This window comes from Strix uralensis, chromosome 17, assembly GCF_047716275.1.
Source record: "Strix uralensis isolate ZFMK-TIS-50842 chromosome 17, bStrUra1, whole genome shotgun sequence".
In the NCBI taxonomy this organism is placed as follows: Eukaryota; Metazoa; Chordata; class Aves; order Strigiformes; family Strigidae; genus Strix; species Strix uralensis.
Window position 1 is genome coordinate 6596425 of NC_133988.1, and position 19704 is coordinate 6616128.

The 19704-nt window shown below is 41.3% G+C and overlaps 1 protein-coding gene across 1 annotated transcript in view; it reads left to right on the forward strand.

The window, feature by feature from the left end:
- BCR (BCR activator of RhoGEF and GTPase) overlaps positions 1–19704 on the forward strand; it is a 102629-nt gene that overhangs the window by 2679 nt on the left and 80246 nt on the right. The gene's annotated exons all lie outside the window — the stretch shown is intronic.

Consider the following 19704-nt stretch of genomic DNA (forward strand, 5'->3'; position numbering starts at 1 on the left):
TATGCTAACACCAGTAGTCTTCTGTGCAGTAAATGAAAAACAATCAAATCCAGGAATGAAGAAAACAGTATGATTTTTGATAGACTTCTGTCATTCTAAATCTGTGAGTTATCTTGTGGGTTTTCTTTGTCTCTTTGAATCTGTCATTTTCATAAGGGGCTAAGGCGTTATTTGTCGATGTGACTGAATTCCTGAAGTAGTGAATTGAGAGGCCTGTCAGAGATGTTGTTACTTTCTCAGGTTGTGTGAGTTCGGTGTATTAGTTCTCAGAAGAGTAACTTTGCTGGAAGGAGATACCTGGCTTTACTTTCCCTGCTGATTGTTTTTTGCCAGCAATACTTTTGGGAGCAACAATGGAGGGAGAACTCTTCCCTGCCCCCCTGCCATCCCTACATCCCATTGATTGGAAGGCTGTACGGTTATATTGGATATTCACTGTACATGAAACCTCAGCACCTTGTCCTCACCGTGGCTTCGTCTTTATCAGATCGTATATACATACTTGTTTTCTATCTGGGGCTACTGCATTCTTGTACGGTTTTATGCATATGTTTGTATCTTCTGGATAGTACTTGTAATGCAGGGGAGAGGCTGAATCTTGTGCTGGTTTAAACTGAGCTGCAGCCATCTGTCTCTGCTCTTGTTTACTGATGCTCTTTAGATGACTGGGAAGCCTCTTGGCAGTTGCAATTTTTGCGGAAGGAAACAAAGGGGCAAAAATAACAAAGGTTGAAAAAGCTTGAGGATAAATTCAGCTTTCAAAAAGGCAAGATGTAATTTTTGGTTTAAATAATTCAGCTGGTATGCAGTGATAGAAAAAAAGAGGCTGCTGAAAAGTCGGAACAGTTACAATTCCTGGTTGCACTGGAAAGCTTTATGTCTTGTTCCTAAGGATGACCACACAACTGCAGGCAAGGACAGAATGTAACTGATCCACCTTCTGCTTTCCTCAGCATAGGGGGTAACATGGCAAGCTTAGCAGGAACCTTCACCAGATGGCTAATCATTACTGTCTTGCACGTTAGCTGGTGGCAACTTTTTACTTAACCAAAAAGGTTTATGCCTTCAGGAGGACTGTGTTTCTGATTAATTCCTACTGAGCATCATTTTATATGAATTTTCTTTCTTTCCTGTCTAGGAAGAATTTTGATCTGAAACCAATTGGCAGAACCTCTTTTTCATAAAACAAACAAAAGGCATGAGAGATCACTGTGTGATTATCTGGCTGGCTACCATTCTGAACTGTTGTGCTCTGATGCTCACTGTTCTCCATCACCATGTGATATGAAAGCAGTTCACTGATCCAGACAGCTTTTCCTGCACCTGTGGCTCAGTCACTGGTTCTGCCAGGCTTCCCTGAAGTTTTGCTTGAACAGAGTGCAAGTTTGAATCACAGTAGGTTCTGGCCAGCCTTAATGTTAATTAGCATCAAGTGGGGTTTGTTGAATAGTATTTGGCTTCTTTGTGCATTTAGATTTTTGTATGCTTGCTGGCTTTGCTTTTCATGACTCTGGCCATAATAATGCAGAATGTGGTGTGGACAGGTGCAATGTGAGCTTTCTGTCTGGATCTGCCATCCCAGTGCATCTTGGGCTTGGCCAGTGGACATGTGCTGTTTTGTCCAAATTCCTTCCTGAGTTCACAGTCGAGTGATAATTTCCTACTTTCATATTACAAAAAAACGACTAGAAGGAGGTCATCTAATGCTCAAGTGAATGGGATCCAAGCCAAAATTTGAATCTGGGTTCTTGAGGATGGGTTATAAAAAAACCTTAAATCAGACCAAGACAGCAGAATGAGAGTTTTGGCGTTGAGATTTGGTAATAACCGTACGTTCTTATTAAATGTACTTAATGGGGCCTGGGCAAAGATATTTATGTTAGGAGTAATTATGTATCACTAATTTCCTGTAGTGGGAATAGAAAAAAATCACATCTTAACTCTGTGTTAAGCTTGAATATTTTTACTATGATTGTGGAGGAAGAAAAGTTTTTTTTAAATTCTGTCTACTGTTAAACATTAGTTGCAGAGAGAAGCCACCAGTTGTGCATTTCTGCTTATAATCAAGGGAGAGTTGCATAGTGCTGTTATGCAGTGACAAGGCCTCAGTTGGACCAATTTTTTAACTAGATGGCCTCAGCTGGGTCAGTTTTTTAACTAATAACAGTTTATTAATTGAGGAGCACACTGGAGTTGTTGCTTGGCTTTATAGCTTGCTTCATAAAATCAGTGGATGATCTCTCATCGCTCTGTTTGTGAAATGATTTTATCTATCTGCATAACAACATGGAAGGTGTATCTGGAGTCCACATAGATAATATTTACCTGCAAAGCTGCTTTCTTAAACATGCCCCAGTAGTGACTTCTGCTCACTTGAGAGGACTTGATAGTGCTCTCCAGGGAGTTCTGCCAGACGTTCTCTCTGGAAAGCTACCAACAAGCCATAGTGTTCAATATAAGGTTAGTTTGGGGATATGTGTAATTGAATTCCACTGGGAGTAAAGTTTTACTTATTTTAGCCTCTGCTAAGTATGGGATTGCTGAATGTCCCTTTCTGAAGAGCATGGAGTGTTCTCTATATTTTTTAGTGAGTTTGATGTAGACAAAGAGTGCTGGAATTTATGTATGCATGTGAACTTCAAGACTCAGAATTCCTGTTATCTCAGCTGAGCAGAATGCTATTTTAAAGCACATACTGAGAGCTGTAGATTCTTCAGTTTTTGTATGTCTTAAATGCCTGACCAGATAGGCAAGTATCTGAATTTCCTGCTTCTGAGGTAATCCTCGACACTACTTAATTTTAAAGCCCTAAGAAAGCATGCAGTATGTTGTCATGGAAGGACATTGTCTGTACCAGTTTCTGCAAGGGTCTGTTCCTTAGTTATTTGTGTGTTTTGAGATCTTGGACAAGTTTCTGAATTCTGTACTTCTTCCACCCACTATTGTATTCTGCAGATTTTACAAGATGTAGTTTGAAAAGTGCTTTGCAATGTTTTAGCAGTACAAAGACAATTCATGAGGGAACATGCCAGTGTTGTTGCTGCTGCTGTTTAGAAACACAACTTTCCTTTGAGGCAGACTTCAGTCCACTGCGTAGTGATTCTTCGTTCTGAGGATCTGAAATGTAGGAACTTTCATAATGTGCAGCTTGCTTGTTAATTTTAAGAGTGCTGGTCACAGGTCCTGCTGTCAGTCTGTGACTTACACTGGGGTCAGGAATAAGGTTTAAATTTTTTCTTGTTTTAGTTTATTTTGATTCTTAGTTTAGTTATTTTTTGACACTTGTTTTAGTTCATTTTGCTATTACTTTTTAAACATGTTTTAATCCTTTGCTGTGATGATCAGTGGATTTCCTAGGAGCACCGATGACAAGATGTTGTTCAAATGTGTGCCCCCCCCCCCCTCCCTGCTTGATTTCCAGCCATTTAGTGGCTTTTGAGATTATCAAGCTGCTTGTGCTACCACTCTCAGTCTGGGGAAGTGAAGATCTCCCTCTCTTTCTCTGCCAAATTTCTCTTTCCCTCCAGCTGAGTTTAGTGGAATCTCTGGATCTTCTGCTTTATGTCCCCAGAGACTATAGTGGACTCTGCAGTCCTGTTTGTTTGTTTTGTTCCTTCTTCCACAAAGAGTTGTTAACCTTTAACTCAGCCTACCATGAGTAATGGCATGCAGATAGATTTTATTTTTGCTTTTCTTAGGTTCACCCTAGATCGCGGAGTTTCTCCCACCCCAATGCTCAGGTTCTTTTGCAATTGCAAAGCACCTGTCTTTGAAATGAGGGTGTAAACCAACACAGGTAGTAGTTGCCTGATACTGGGAAGCCCTGGAGAGTGCTGATGTCACCTGATCTGTCTGTGTGAAGCTCATTTTTGTGGGACTGACTTTCCTATGGACTAAGTAGAGAGCTATGAATTCTGCAAGTAATGAGTTGGATAGAAAGCTGCTTGTCATCTTACATAATTACCAACAGTTTAAAAGTGGTCTCTCTGGCAGTAGAGATGAGCCCATGTTGTGTAGCTGCCATTGCTGCATGAGGGCCTTCCAGGCAGGCAGTGACTTGTGGCTGGGCAGGTGAAATATAATACCAGTGCACACTTAAAGTTTAGGAGTGTTGTAGAAACTCAAGGCTAGGCCAAGCTGCAACAGAACCATATGGATATCCATGCAGCATCCACACTATGACGACCACAGACTAGAATGCTGTTCTGTATGCCAAAACAATTTGGACCTGAATGATTTCACAGAGCCAGAGGCTAGAGCCCTAAAGCATTGCAGTGGATGCCAGACAACAAGATGATAATGCCTTACATTTGAGCATGTGTGTAGGCAAGTGGAACCACAATATTAAGTCTGTGGCTCAGTGAGCTGTTCCTATGGTCCTTGCTGACTCTGTTCAAAGTACTGAAAAAGCACTGTTACATGGCCAAAGCAGTTGAACTGACAGATGTGTGAACTGTGCATCCATTCTGCTTCACAGTTGTTAGCCTCAAAACCCAGATAGTTTGCTATTTTGTACAAAACTTTGGTCCTACCCTGAGAGGAGTGGCGGGGAGAGCTGGGAGCATCTATGGGCATATTACCTGCCCCAGTGCACTACCTCCTCTAAGATGGTGGCTGAAGGAAAAAGAAGACAAAGAAATAGAAAAAAATGATGACTTGGTACTTTTTTGCACTGGTTTCCTTTTCTGGATTAGAAAGCTTTTCAACTGTTTTTCCCTAGCAGAATCGAAGGCGAGCAAGGGAATGAAGAGCTGAGGATGGGGATGAGCATGGTAGAATTGGTTAGGGTTTGGAACTAATGAAAGGACTGAGCTGGTGGAGTGAAACTAATTGCTGTGTGGAGGAACAGGCAAACATGGTGAGAACATGGGTCTGGTCTTTAGATTGGTATAATCACTGACCATGGTTTATGAAGTGATTTACTGATGCATGTAGGTGGTGGACTTTAAAGCAGTGACATACATTGGGGAATTAGCTGCTGTGGTCGTTTTTGTTTTCTCACCTCTAGCAAAGCAGTTGCACAGGTGTGTGGTTTTAACCTTGAAGATTTTCACTGTTTAGTATAAGTATACATGACCCTATATACAGACTTCCAGAGGTGCAAAACTGGAATGTTTTACTTTTGACTCTTGCAGTTATGCTCTGTGAAGCTAACACTGAGACAAAGCAAGCTAGGGGTTTACTAATTTGTGGAATTAATTGCTCTACCACCTTTCCTAAGTGCTTCCATTCACCTAATATATCTGGTTTGGATATTTGGATAAAATGCTAAGTACTGTGTTCAGTCACTCCTTATTGACAGCTTGCTTTTCACTGCCACCACAAAGTTTCACTGAGGTGTGAGCAAAGGTAGTAAAATTAATTGGGTGGAATGGTGAGTAGGCATCCTGAGTAACAGACTTGAGAGGAGGGGAAAATAAGGTTTAATTAGAAGATAAACCTTCAAGTATGGGTTAGGAAATGCTTATTTGAATACTGGATAGCACACTATAGTTAATGATACTGACTCTTAGAGGAAGTGTTGGGAGAGGGGGAGAGTGATTTGTAATCCAAGTTTGGCTTTGCAGGCTATCTGAAAGATGGACCAGCAAAGGAGACAGTAGCCTGTGAAGGTTTGGGCCCCAGTAATAGCCTGGAAACAGGTCTCTCAACTTCCAGTTCTAGCACATTTAGTAGTTTGCTCTCTAATGCCCTCCCTCTCTCCCCAACCTCTTAGGGATAAACAGTTATCACGTGGAGGCAAGGGGGACCTGTATTTCAGCTTCAAGGAAGTTTGGAGGTCAGTCCATAAAGGTTAATGAGGTGAGATTTGGCAAGCTGTTTGAGGAGAATTGCTCCATTTCAATTACCATTGGGAAGCATATTGCTGTTCATGAAAATCAGACTGTTGATTGGAGGCACAGCTTATCTGGAGCTTGCTTTCCCCCAGAGAGATGAAGACTAGCAGGTTTTTTTTGACTGTCTCCTCTTTGATTTGTTCTGCTCAGTCAGATAAGCATGGAAAGAATAATAAGGACCCGATCCTCTTCTTTCCCTGGTGAAATATCATTGACTTTAGTAATCTCTTGCTGGCACATGTAGGAGAAGAAATGGTGTTCTAGTACAAGTTGAATGACAACTTTGCTGTGCAGATAGCGGGTAGACTGCAAGTGACAACAGAAATGCTGGCATGGATTAGTTTGGGTGAAAGGCATATGAATGAAGTACTTCCAAAACAACAATTTGAGTGTCTTAAGTTACAAAGCAGGTTTTGGCCAGCTCTGATAACAAAGTGGATTGCTTTCCTGATCGTATCTTTAAATTACATGTGATGTGAAAGTAACCATAAACTGTAAGTAAATCCTTGTCCTACTGCTGAGGCAGTTTTACAAATCCATAACTTCATAACTTTACAAATCCATAACTTCTCTAAATTTGTTTTGAGTTGTACCGTATGTGTTTTAAACAGTAAAACTGTCCTGTGTAGAACCAGCGTGGTGTCTTTCTGTCAGAAAATCTGGTTGTGGTTTGCAAATCTTCCTGTTACTAAAATAACGAAAGCATGTCTCCCTTTTGTCTTCTTCCTAACTGCCAACATGGTATCTCTCAGACCCTTTCTTAACCAGGTTATGGCTGATGTAGTAATCAGATTATTGCAAATGTAATTGGAATCTCTGTTTCAGAGAAAGCTCTGCCCAGACGTGGCAGCTGAAGCGGAGTTAGTTGCTCATGGCTACATGAGTACACGAGGAGTATGTGAGATTCAACAATGATTGCCCTGTAGGAAAAGTGAATTAGTAAAGTTCAGTCTGTTGGTTTATACTACTGAATTGTGGCTGTTGGTATTGCAGGCCCTTTGCCTAGTTATTATCTTCTGTTATTTTGTTATTTGCAGTCATTTCACCTACCCTTGTGGCTTCTGTTTGGTTTTTGTATTTTGGGGAGGGAGGAATTCTTTTCTAGGGAGAATAAATGCACCACAACCTTCCTTCTTTCAAAAATAATATATTAAAAAACCCTATCCTCTTTTGGAGCTTCTACACAGGTTAGGTCTCATTCTAAAGCATCCAAAAGCTGCAAATTACTTGCAGGTTGGTCTGTGACAGCAGGATAGTAACTGTAGCAGGCTGCTGTGGATCACACAGTATTATCTGAAGTGTAAGCCAGTTTTTGCAGTAGTTAATAGTGAGCAACTCGTGTTTGGACTCAGCACCTTCTCCGTGTTTGTGACCTGTCCTTGATGTGTGGAGAAGTGCACTGTGCAGCCTTGGCTCACTATGTCTGTTTACTTAAGGACTTGGAATATTCTACAGTCAACACTGAAATGCAGCTACTTCTCTGATGGGATATGTGCCAGCTATTATGTTATCAGAGATTATATACTCCCTTGGCTGCAAAGCTAGGTAAGGAGTGCCCATTTTGAACCCACAGTATAGGTGAGACTAGAGCACACTCTAGTTGTTAGGACAGTTGTGGTTTGTTTGTTTTTTTTAAAAAAAGGAAACCAATACAAAACTCCCCAAAAATCCCAGCAAAACTCTGTTACCTACAGTCACATCTGTGTGTTCTTTTAAAATGGGCCAGCAGCTTCCGAGAATAATCTGTTCTGAAGAAAAATACCTCATTCCCTGGAGCATCAGGCTTCAAACATGTCTGAGCTGCTAAAAAGTAAATGTGGTCTACTGTCACTAGGGAGGTGTGACATACAAACACAAAGAACTGTATCTGCTGCAGTCTACAATTACATAGCATGGTATGATTTTGCCCAGGAAGATAGTAAATAGCCTCTCAGCCTGACTGGGCTCAGGGCTTCCCGAAAGAGATTAGATTATGGTGTTTAGTATGAGCCAAGGCACAGGAAAGTGTATTTCTGTGACTGTGAGCATCCAACTGCTTCAGTTCATAGCAATCTTCATTTTTGCTTCTTGCTAACCTATCTCTGCTCCTGAAATTTTTTTATAATGGTCAGCAGTGACATTACCACATGAAGTTTCAGAAAATAATATGCTGAGAAAGTGAGTTGATCGCTGTTGGAAGACTTCTGTATGTTCCCCTTGCACTTGTCTTTCACCTCTTCTGCAGACTGCCCCCTTTGTTTGAATCCTTTTAGGTTAAATGTTGAGTGTGGAAGTTTTCTTCCCTTCCCTGGGTGTCTTGTATGCTTTTGCTTTACATTCTCCTAAGGTGGTCATTGGCCCTCTCAGTCTGATAGTGATGAAATCACTGTCATCACTCTAAGAAAACATAGTAATGCCTCAATCTGGCAATGTTCTATCATTGTCTTTGAGGAAATCATGGTATTTGGATGAAAGTATTTGTCTTTGCTAATTGTACTAATTACCTACTTGGATTTGTGGATTAGCCAGCAGAGAACATCCTGTTGTAAACTACTATCACAGTTCTCTTGTCTAAGCCTGTGGTGGATACCAAGCCCAGTGCTTAGCTGTGATTAAAGGTGCCTTGTATAGGTGGTGTGCAGTCTCCACCACATCAGTGACTCCAGTGAAGAGTGACTCCAGCACATCTTACAATCTGTTACTTGTTTTACTTGTATTGTTTTTTTTTTAATAAATAGCTGATGAGTGAAATCTGAATTGCAGAGGAAAAAAATATGACAAGCTTGTAGTCTTGGTGAAAATACTTCCTTCAACCTTGGGACATACACCACTTCTCTAGTTTAATATTGATCATTCGTAGCTCCTGATATGGGGTAGATAGATATCAGGAAGAGAATGCTGTAGCCAAGTCCAGAGTATTGTCTCAAAGGTGCTCTTGGCTTCCTAACTTGCAGGAAGAAGTATCGCTCAGCTCACATAAGCATGCTCCTCAAAGGCCTTCAAGAGCTGCTTCTAACTATGACAGAAAACTAGTACACTTAACACAAGCAATAGGCTGGGGCTAACAATCACCTGAATAATTGTTTGGGTGAACCTTTTGTTCAGTCAATGGCTACCCTTGAGTGCTGTAACTATCTCAGGAAAGACTTGATCTAGGACTTGCTGATGTGAGGGATTTCTAGTGACAGTTTTGTTGTGACTGGAGCTCCACAACACTAGCTCTATGTTTCTATATAACTACGTGACCCAGAATTTCCCGAGATATCTTGATTTTGAAGTGTGGGCTTGATCTCAGACTTCAAAAGAGCTGATAGGGTTTTAACAGGCCTAGGTTATGTTTTAAAACTTAGGTACGTGCAGCTTTTGCTGTCCAGTTTCAGCAGCAATACTGCAGGTGTGGTTGAGAGCTGTCTGTGAGCTATACTGGGCAGGCAGTTCAAAACCATAATTCTGTTTTAAAGTTTCTCTTACCTTCTGGAGAACTGTGTTAGCTGTCCATATACATCTGCCATGCTTCCTGGATGGGTGCTATGGAAACACTAATGCAGTTTGGAAAGCATTTTTACTTTATTTAATCATTCTTTTAGCGCCACTCTGCCACTGCCATCTTAAGAGGCAAAAAGGCAAGAGAAAGTAATAAAATGGTGTTTACATCAAGGCATCAGATACGCTTTTTTCAGTTTGTCCAGTCCTCTGAGGTAGGACTCCATCAAAACAAATTTTGGTTAGGTAGGGTTTTTTAGTGTGCATGGAGAGATAAATATATTAGTTATGTTTTTAGAGTATCTGAGACAACAGAAGAAGATGCCTTCCTTTCAGCTGGGTGATCATCTGCCACAAACTTAAGTTCTGTTACACCATGGTGTGATCTTAGCTGTTTGAATGTGACTCTGCAAACATGCCCTAGCCCTGACCTTGGCTACCCCAAATTTATTCAGGCTTGAGCACTGACCTATACATAATTTTTTGTGGTCTCAATGTCTCGTCAAACTAAAGTACATACTAAAGGGATCTAAGCTCTGCTTTGTTTTGTGCTTAATATGTAAATGTAATAAAATTTATACCGCAGATAGAGTTATGTATCTTTCCACACGTAGTGCCTGTCCTCCATTTCAGTACTTCTATGAAATATCAGTATCTCCACTTAAAGTAAGGAAAGAAACATGATTATCTGTTATGCAAATGCAGTCTGAATATATGTGTGCGCAAGAAAAATCTCAAGAGGAAGAATTTGTGAACTTAAATCTTTTATTCTGGATGTAGGTGTTTCAGACTGGTTTCAATGTATGTGCAAATATGCACTGGTATAAAGATACAAGCACCCTTATGAAGTTCCACATAAACTTTGTAACAACCTTTTCCTTGTACTTAGATCAACAGCTGGCTAAAGAAACATTCTGATGCTAAAACCCTTTTTTCCATGAAGGGGCGCTTGCCATGTAGGGCTGATGCACGTTGCCAGTAGGCTTGTTCAGTAGTATTTGATAGTTGGTTGCTTTGTGGTTGTGTTTTTTTCTTTGTAAGGAAACCAGTTATTTGCAAGGGGTTTTTTTTAAACACATGTAAAGAATGAGAAGTGAACTTTAAAAGAAAAACAGCCTTGGGTTTATAACAAGTTTTTGTCTTATATAGTCATTTGCATAAATAAATTTCCAAGTGTTTTAATGAGGAAGTATGCAGCTCAATCTCTTGAGATGCTGAAGCTCAGGCCTCTAGCTGAATTTTGGTCAGCCCTAGCGTCCTAGAATTCAATTTAGTGCATTTCTCCTAGATCACACTTCTTTTAGCTGAAAAATGGATTAACTTCCTCTATATGTATGTGTTTAGAAATTAGTTTATATCCATATATAACTTTTAAAGGAAAATAATTTAAAAAAACCCCACCAAAATACGGTGAAAAAATATCAGTTCTGTTGCTGGAGGCTTGCCCTTTCACTGACATCTACAATTCGTATACTTTCTTCCACTACTTCTTTCTTTCTTCTTTATTCTGTGTTCCTATTAACTCATTCGGTTTCCCCTCTAAATAATTAAGCTCAAAATCTGGGTTGCATTTGCCTGCCTATGGCTGTGATTGGTTCTGCTTATGTATTGATCTCTCTTTTTTCCACTTTTTACTTTTATTTTTTGTTTAGTTGTTTAAAATTTGAAGCAAGGGCTGCCTTGTCTTACAACATGTATTTGTATGTGTCTTCCAGTATTTTCATATTATGCCCCTTGAGGCTAAGTCTTGATTTAAATTGTCTTTGGTGATAGTGCTTCATGCTGAGGCATGCTGCCCTGTCAGTTGTGCCAACAGCTGTTCATTTGTAGGTTCATGCTGAGAACTGGATCAGGGAATTTATCTGTGGGGCTTTTTTTGTTTTTCCCCCCCCCAAGCCAAAACAAAACAAACAAAAAAAATCACAAAACTCCCCAAACCAAAACACAAAACCCCTCTAACCATGGATCCCATCCATCCTCCTCACAAATGTTTGTGTTGGAGCAGCAATTGATTAGTTGGTGTTGGAGGGGAGAGAGTATAATGCCACAAAAAACAATGTATGCGTAAACCCCCAGTCTATGGGGACTCTGAGGTTGTTAATTCAAATAACAATGGGAACATTAATGCTGAGAAGTCATGTTTAACTTCAGCAATTTCACTGCTGATTAACCAACTGCTTTGGGATTTCAGGAGGGCTGGGGTATCCTTTGAGCAGAGTACCTCTTTCTTGGTCAGATGCTTTGTTTCTGCTGTTGGGGGTGTATGGGGGAGAAGAAAAGGCAGCCTAAGGGCTTGCTGATGTTTTAAATGGAGTCTGTTTTGTAGAATAAATCTAAGTAGAATGCTAGGACTGGAAATGGGGGAAAATATATATTTACAGTCAGTATTGTTTGCGAGACAGACCGGATGATGTCTTGGTCCACGTGTCTGATTCCTCTTTCAGTTGCCTATGTAAGTACATTATGTTTTTAATTATTGCATCAGCAAATACACTGACTGTTTATGGCCAGGAGAAAATGGAAAAAAAGATACAATTATTCCTTTTTACTAAGATTAAAAAGTCTCTTGCTTTTGCTCTAAGATTATTTAAGTCATAAATCATCTGGAAGGAGGACTGTATGGATGTCAGGTCAGCACAGCTTTTAGAGGAGAGTGAATCACCTTAAGTAACTCACATTTGGTTTCTAGGAGTCTATGTGTGAGTGTTCATGGGCTAAAATTTCATATTATTTTTTATGATCTAATTATTGTAATGAGACATCTGCAATGTTACATTTTAAAACTATGTAGTAGGTGAGTATTTTCCCTTGGTGAGTGTTTTTGGGGAAGGGGAGTTTTAGAGGTTATTTCTAGGCCTTCGTACACTTGTTTGCTTTGAAATATAAAATGTCATTGTCCTGACCTAATAGTGCAACAAGACTTGTGTCAAATAGCGTGATTTGCTTAAAAAGCTTAGTCTAGAACAGGGAGGGGGCAAGGGTCATCAGGGGAAATTATAGGTGGCTTACAGCATTGAAACATCTTTACAGTTTCTCTTTTCAATTTTATTTAGGATGTTTACTTGACTCCCACATAAGATTTCTATTTTTACTTGTGAGTGCTGGCTCTGCACAGATTTGTGAGCTCTTCTGACTTAACCCTGCTGAATTCCTGCCTGTATAGCAGCCAGGTGCTAGATTTTTGGCTTCCGGCTTCTTTTGCTCTTTCTGTTCCTGTTCAGTCCACAAACATGGAAAAAAATGCCCCACCCTGCTGACTCATTGTGCCCAGAGCACTCCCTATATTCCTGAAATAGGATTAATATCTGAGGCAGTTTGAACAACTCAACAGAGAAGGGTCTGGTTCTCTTCTGCTGAGGCTCTTTTTAAAATAGCTGGTTTCTTCTCTTAGGCCCATTAATCTTGTCTATGTGCTCTATCGGGCGTCAGCCCCAAGATGGTTTCCTTATCTCGTATTCATTTAAGGGGCTTTCGCAACAAATACAACTGTTGTAGAAATCGACTAGTATGTAGAATAATCCTTTTAACAAGGTTTATTCTGATATTCTATTGGGTGTTTAAGTGGATTTAACCGCATAGTTTAATATGTCCTTGAAGATGGTTCCAAATGAAACCTGCTGTCAAATTCTGTCATATCTCTGTATGCATACCAAGTGTGCCTGGGAGATGTCAGGCAGTGCTGGAGGCAGTGGGGAGGGGTTGCTATTTATAGGGGAAAACTAGGAGTAGCAAACCACTTACACTGTTTACCATCGTGCTGACTACAACTTGGTCTCTCAGGTAATACTCAGAAAGTCTAGTCCTCTGCAAGGACTAGAAGAAGTTATTTTCCTGTTACAAGGGCAAATGCATGTTCTTCTGCCTGTTCTCTTCCCTACCTTATACAGTATGCAGTTGTCTAGTGGCTCACCCCAGGGGCAGCTGTGCTACTGTATCATCCCTTTAGCTTGTTTTGCTTTGGGATCAAAGGACTGTGTGAAGGGACATGTCAATTATTAATTCTTGTTTTTAAAAATATACAAAGTGACACACTTTTTCTCTTTGATTGAAGTAAACAGCAGTCTACTTCTTCCCGTCAGCATACTGTGCAGCCCTGTTGTAATGTCTCAGGTTTTGAATTCTTGCAAACAAGTGCATCCTGCAAAGGGCCGTATTTGGCAGTGAAATAGTCAGCAAAATGCCTGAAAAAGAACGTTACAACCTTGAGCACAGCCCTTTGGAATGTAGCAGGTTCCTGATAAGGCAAAAATTGGGTGGGTGAATGTTTTTCAGAGAAGCAGGCCTGTAGAAAGGAATAGTGTTTAAGATGTTGGGAGTCCTGTCTTTAAAAAAATCTTGAGTTTAGTTTTAAGTGTATTGAAATACAGTTTTAATTATATCAAAATCCGTGTGAAACTTGTGAGTGGGGTCAGTTATTTAATTTTAAAAGGATAACTTGTCATTCTAACATTACAAAATACTGTTTCGGAGGTTGGCTTAAAAAATGCATATAAGGATCCTATATCTGTCTAGGGAGTGGAGAGGAGAAAATTCAGTCTAAGATTTTCCACACAAAAGAGGAAGTATACACATTATTAAAATCGGATTTTCTTTCCAAATCTTCTCTTGCACTATTGTAATGATATGGGCTTATCTGCTCTTGGGATCTGCAGGTATTTCAGAAACATGGATAAGTTCAACTATCAATAGCCTGTTCATCCAGGGAAACTGAGGCACTGATAATTCCAAATAAAGTATCCAAGATCATCTACGGATAATGGGTCTGGAATCTTGACCCTGAATGTTTTTGTTCTTAGTTCTAGAACTTAACCTTTAACACAGTCTCTATTGTATACATCTCATCTGTGAAGTGAGGTGGTAACATCGATGCTAACTAAGCTTTATCCTGGCTCATCTCCATGTGTGGTGGTTAGATAACTATGGTTTAACCTTTGTTGTTTTCACTAGTTCTGCTGGAGCCCTGCAGTGGATAGGGCCTAAAGGGAAAAGCTAGTTAAATCCACATAACCAGCTTGTCTTTCCATTATTGCTGCCTTTTTGTTGGCTTATTCCACAGTTACTCGAATGATAAAGAGCTGTACTGGTGACCACAGCTTCTTCTATGTAACCAACCAAACAGCTATTTTTTAATTACTAATGTATGTAAATGGACTGAAGCTATAAAGTAGTTTGTGTCTCATTACCAGGCTCCTTATTAGGAAGCTCTTCTGTCTTTGTCTTTCTCTCCAAATGTTTCTATAGCACCTAGCACAGTAGAATCCAGGGGTTTGACTTTTGTTCACTTACCTACAGTGCAAGTGACACTTCTTTTGCCCATAACTGTTGTTAATTGAACGATACCTTGCAATACAGAAATTATATGGCAGGAGAATATTTCAGGGAAGTCCAGTCTATTCTGCCCTTGATTTTGCTTAAGAAATCAACCCAGCCTCTAGCTGGCAACAAAAAAGGAGACAGGAATTAAAAAAATTCCAGTTTTCCTGTGCTACAGGATTGACTTCTAGACTAACCGGCTTTTCTTATTTACATTTCTCCAAAGGCAGATCTGTACATTGGGTTTTTGGGGGGAGTGGGTTGATGTTTGGTTTGGGGGTTTTTTGTGTGTGTGTGTTGTTTGTTTTTCAACTGCTTGGAAAAGTGCATTTACAGTAAAGGTCATCAGTGTTTCAGATTGGTTTACTAACCAGTAAGTTCCTGCCAAAACAGTACTCCCCTAAATTTTAAAGCCTTCCAGGTAGGTCTCATTAACATTCTCTTGCAAGATCAGTGAGAGAGGCTGGTGTACTTACTCAGCAAAAGAATGCAACTGTGTTGTGACTGTGGTATACTAGTGAAGCCCAGAAACTTTCACTATCTTCCTTGCAACAGCTTTGCCCAGGTTTTCACTGTCTGATGGTCTATTTGTACTCTTTGTACTTGTGTTTTGGGTTTTTTTTCTATTATTATTTCCAAAGGTCCTTTACTGGGCGCTCTGCTTGTTCTACATCTTTAAGGAAAACTTTAAAATCTTAAGATTTTAATGCTCTGAATCAGCAGCTCCCTAAACCATCTTTGCGGTGAGTCTGTTTACACTAGTATCAAGAAATAAGGTGGTACTGTTCAAAGGAAAAAGAAATACCCAGCCCTCAGGGAATGTATCATCTGAGTGGAACAGTACCTACACAGCTCTCTTGACTTTCTTGTGGATAACCCTGCCGTGTTAAGCCCTCCTGTGTATGCACCACCTGTTACTCATCATGGGCTTTTAATCATCAGAGTATACTCTGATGCACAGGCATCAGTGTGATAGACTTTCACAGTGGCACGGTTTGTTAGAGAGGACCAGACTCCTATTTTGAACTATTGCTGGTAGGCTTTCTGCCCTTCCTAATGCAATGGAAGGGAGAGCTTTATTTCTGCATTGGGAAATTGCTTTTGTCTTCAGGGTTATCCTCGCTTTTGCCCAGATGGGCAATCTGAGCTGTCAGGTATTGAGTCTAGGATCTCCTGATCCTTTGCTATGCTTTTAGTTGCTTTTTTCTTGACCACTTTTCTTAACCACTGAGATATGTTCATTTTTGCAGCCCCGTAAAGTCTGCTTAGCACCTGGGAGCAGAAATGTATCTTCCTCAGAAGTGGCTGTGGTCATCTCAGATGCTGACTTCCCTCTTTGTTGACAGAATTTTTGATTGTGATGTTTTTCTCCCTTCTCAGTGCCCTTTACCATTCCAGTCTCTCTCTCCGGGTCTCCTGTCTGTACATGCCATCCATAGTTCAGTTTCACATGTGATTAGTTTCCACTTTGGTGTTGATCTCTTTATCCTGAGCCTAATTAAACCCTAATTGCTTTCCGATACATGGGTAGGAATCCTTTCTGTGTATGATTTCATAGTGCATGAACCCACACTCGCTCGTTAGACTAGCTTAGCCATAATTCAAAAACCAAATGCATTTTATTTCTGAGTCTTTGTGTCCCTGTCTCAACATTTTGCTTTTTAGTCTTTCCTTTCCCTCCATGCCCTAGCCATTGCTGCTGCTAGTACAATGCATTGTCACCTTTGGGGCAGCCCTGCAATGTGGCTGAGAGGGAGGAGGGTGCAGAGGCTGGAACTGTAGCACCAGACTTGGGGAAGCTGTGCATCATGTGAATAGGAGCCTGGGAACTGCTGGAGGGGGCTAATGGCTTGGTGAAGGTGCTTCTAGCTCCACTTCTGTTAAAGTGGTTATTGTTTATCCTTCATAGATCGCACATGCGTTTGAGAGTCTCACGTGACTGACGGGAGTCAAGCTATAGTAAAGAAGAATGTATGAAGGGAGAGCGAATAGCTTGAAATATCTGGAAAGGTGTTAAAAGAGTAAAACTGTCCTTTATCAAAGCCAGTTGATCTGTTACCCTTAACCTTTGATACCCCATGTGTTTATTCTTCCCAAGGGTCACTGTACTCCTATAAGTTGCAAAAGAGCTGCCGCCGTACTGAGTAGCAACTATACTGTATCTGAGTTAGTAAGTGCAACCTTCATCAAGAAGACTTGTGAGGCTGCTGCCAGGGAATGTATAAGCAAAGGCTTAAGGGAAAGGACAGTAGTTCTGTGGATTGCATCCTTCTAAATTGTTGTCTGGAGGTTTTTTTTTCGCCTTTTTGTCTGATTACATTTTGAACATTACTGAGGTGGTGGGGAGACGTGTCTGCAAATCAATAGCATAACAAGAAAGAGTATCTGTGTTATATTGCTGTGCTTTAATCTCCAAAAACTGCTGTGGCACCATTTCTGGCTACAAGATAGAGGAAAGGGTTTTCCAGAACAAGTTGTCTGTGATCCAGAATGGTCCAGCCAGAGGGAGGGTAAGTAGCTGTCACAAACCAGGATGAATAGGTGGCCTGTCAGATCCATCCTGAAATGTCTGACCTGTCAAAGCTGTCAGAATTGGGGTATATGCTGGAGGATAAGCCATATTTACATAACATCTTGGAGGGTGTGCGGGAGAGGTGAGGTTGAGGGAGGGGGGAAAGAGGTGTCATTTAATCCCTTGCTTGCTGAACGGTAAAGGTTTGCTTTGTGTTGGTCTGCTCCCCTGTGTTTCCCTCCTACTTTAATGGCTGTGATGAATGACAAATGGAGGCAGAGCAGTGAAAACAGGAAACATAATCCCTCAAAAATAACTGGTGGGAAAGGGAGGGAAGAAACTGTAAATAAAGGAACCCCTGCTTTCATGGGGCAGCCCCATGGAGCAGCTAGTGGCTTGTCAAGGAGGAGGAGCTGCCATTCTCTGAGGCCACCAGGTGGTCCCTGCTAGGGAGTGGAAGGTCTAAAAGTAGGGGAGCTGTGGTCCAGCCCTGTGTTGTTTTTGTGTTCTCTTTCTTTTTTAAAAGAAGGTTTAGAACCTCTTGTCTTGCCTTGATTACAGTGTGAGTTTTGGATGGGATGTCATTTATATTCACATATTGTTTATAGGCTGCAGAGGCCCTCCGTTTTCTCTGGCTGTGAAAAGCAAGCATTGCTTCTGTATTGTCGTTCAGTTATTTGAGAGCAGAAGGGGTGGAGGAGAGATGACTGCATTAGCTGTATCTTTGTAGGGAGAGAGCCCTCTAGAGCAGTTCGGGGCTGCTCTGCAGGAGCTGGTTTGCTTCAGACTACTTTTCTCACTTTGCTACCTCTACACCCTGATCATTGATTGCTACTATGTAAAAGGGGATGGGAGATTCACAGTTTTATATATTTTTAGAGAGTTTCAGCCTATTTAAGCCACCACTTATATGTAAACATTGTAAGAGTTTGAGAAATACAATTTGGTTGGCTCTTGCACTCTGGCCTCTATGCAGCTCCGCTTCCATTCTTGACTTCCTCAAAGTGCTGCTGCTTATGTATTTGCCACATCTAACCCCTGTTAATTCAAGAGTTTAGTGCTCAAACTTCTGCTGCCTGGCCTGCCTCTTAAGTTTGCAAGGGTAAATGTAGAAAACAGCTGGTAGACCAGCTGACAGCATTAAAAACCAGAAGGTGCTGTCAAAGCTGAGCTGGTGTTAATTACCTGAGTTGTGCTGTAGAGTATAACTCCATACTTAGCTTGAAAATTGCAGGATGGGCCAGTACCTGAGAAGAGGAGTGTGGTATATCTACATTCGAGTTTCACTGCTTCCTTGACTTTTAGAGGGATAGTGATTGTTTAGCTAGAGGAACACAGAGAACCAGAGGAAGGTGCAGAAAAATTTCGAAAAGGGAACACATATTTAGTGTGTTACCACTAAATGTGGTAGATGTTATATAAGCATGTTATATTGATCCTCCTGTGTCCCTCCCACAGTTACTATGCTGGTTTTGCTTATCGCTTTCTCTTATGTTCTAAGGACTGAACTTGGAGGACTTGGCTCTGGGGAAAACTGTAGCTTTTCCTGCTGCTTAGATTCACTTGCTGCTGCCACCACCCTCCTAACTTGCTGCATCTGGTTCCAGCTGGGGTCTGCGGAGAGCTTTCACCTGTTCAGCTGCTGCTCCTCTTCTGTGGCTTTTTAACTTGCCACTTGTTGTGATCCACCTGTTGCCTGTGTTACGGGAGCCTGTTGCACGGCCCGTTATGGTATCTGCTTGCTGGCTGCCCTGGCTGGGCAGGACTGAGATCCTCCGGCAACATGCCAGTGCTTGCATAGTGCTCGATGGCACTTTTGGTTTGTTCCAGTCATTAGTGACCTGGATCTTGCCAAAGGCTGGCTGATGGAAGCTGTGGGTTACTGTGGCTGACTAAAATTCTTTGTCAGACAGGCTTTTCTCCTCTCGTATCCCAGAAAGGCTGCAGGCAGGCAAGGTTGTACTGTGCTTCACTTTTTCTTTTTTAAATTCTCCAGCCTTAGGTGGACTTGGAATTTCCCCAGCATTAAAAACTAGCCCTCAGAGTAAATAACTGCGAGCTGAAAGGAAGGAGGACGTCAGTACATGGGCATCTGTGCTTGTTCCATTGCCTCCCCCGTTTTCTTGAGTCCTTTTTTCCGTGCTTGCTGATGCTGTCCCCTGGGTGTGTTAGGGGAGAACACCCTCCTCCCAGCCCCCACAGTGCTCCCCTGCAGCTGCCAAATGAGAGAGGCACAAAAGATGTCTGTCTGCTTGCCTGGTGGGCACAGCTGATGGCTCAGCAGTGCTTTAGAAATTTATGCTCTGCTACAGGTGCTGGGAAGGGGAGGGAGTTGTATGTGTTCATGTGAACACTCTGGTGCTGTTTTCTTGAGGACCGGGAGAATTCCTGAATTTTTGTCTGCTGCAGTGAGGAGCAACAGGAAGGGTTCCACCCGCCACATACACACTATAAAGCCTTTGGATCTTCAGCCCTTTTCAGCCCAGTGTAGCAAGATGGGATTTCCTCTGCCAGCTGCACAGATCTGTTTGTGAAAGAAATGTAGATTGGTTTTAGAGTACAAGTGCCTTTGTCAAGGCT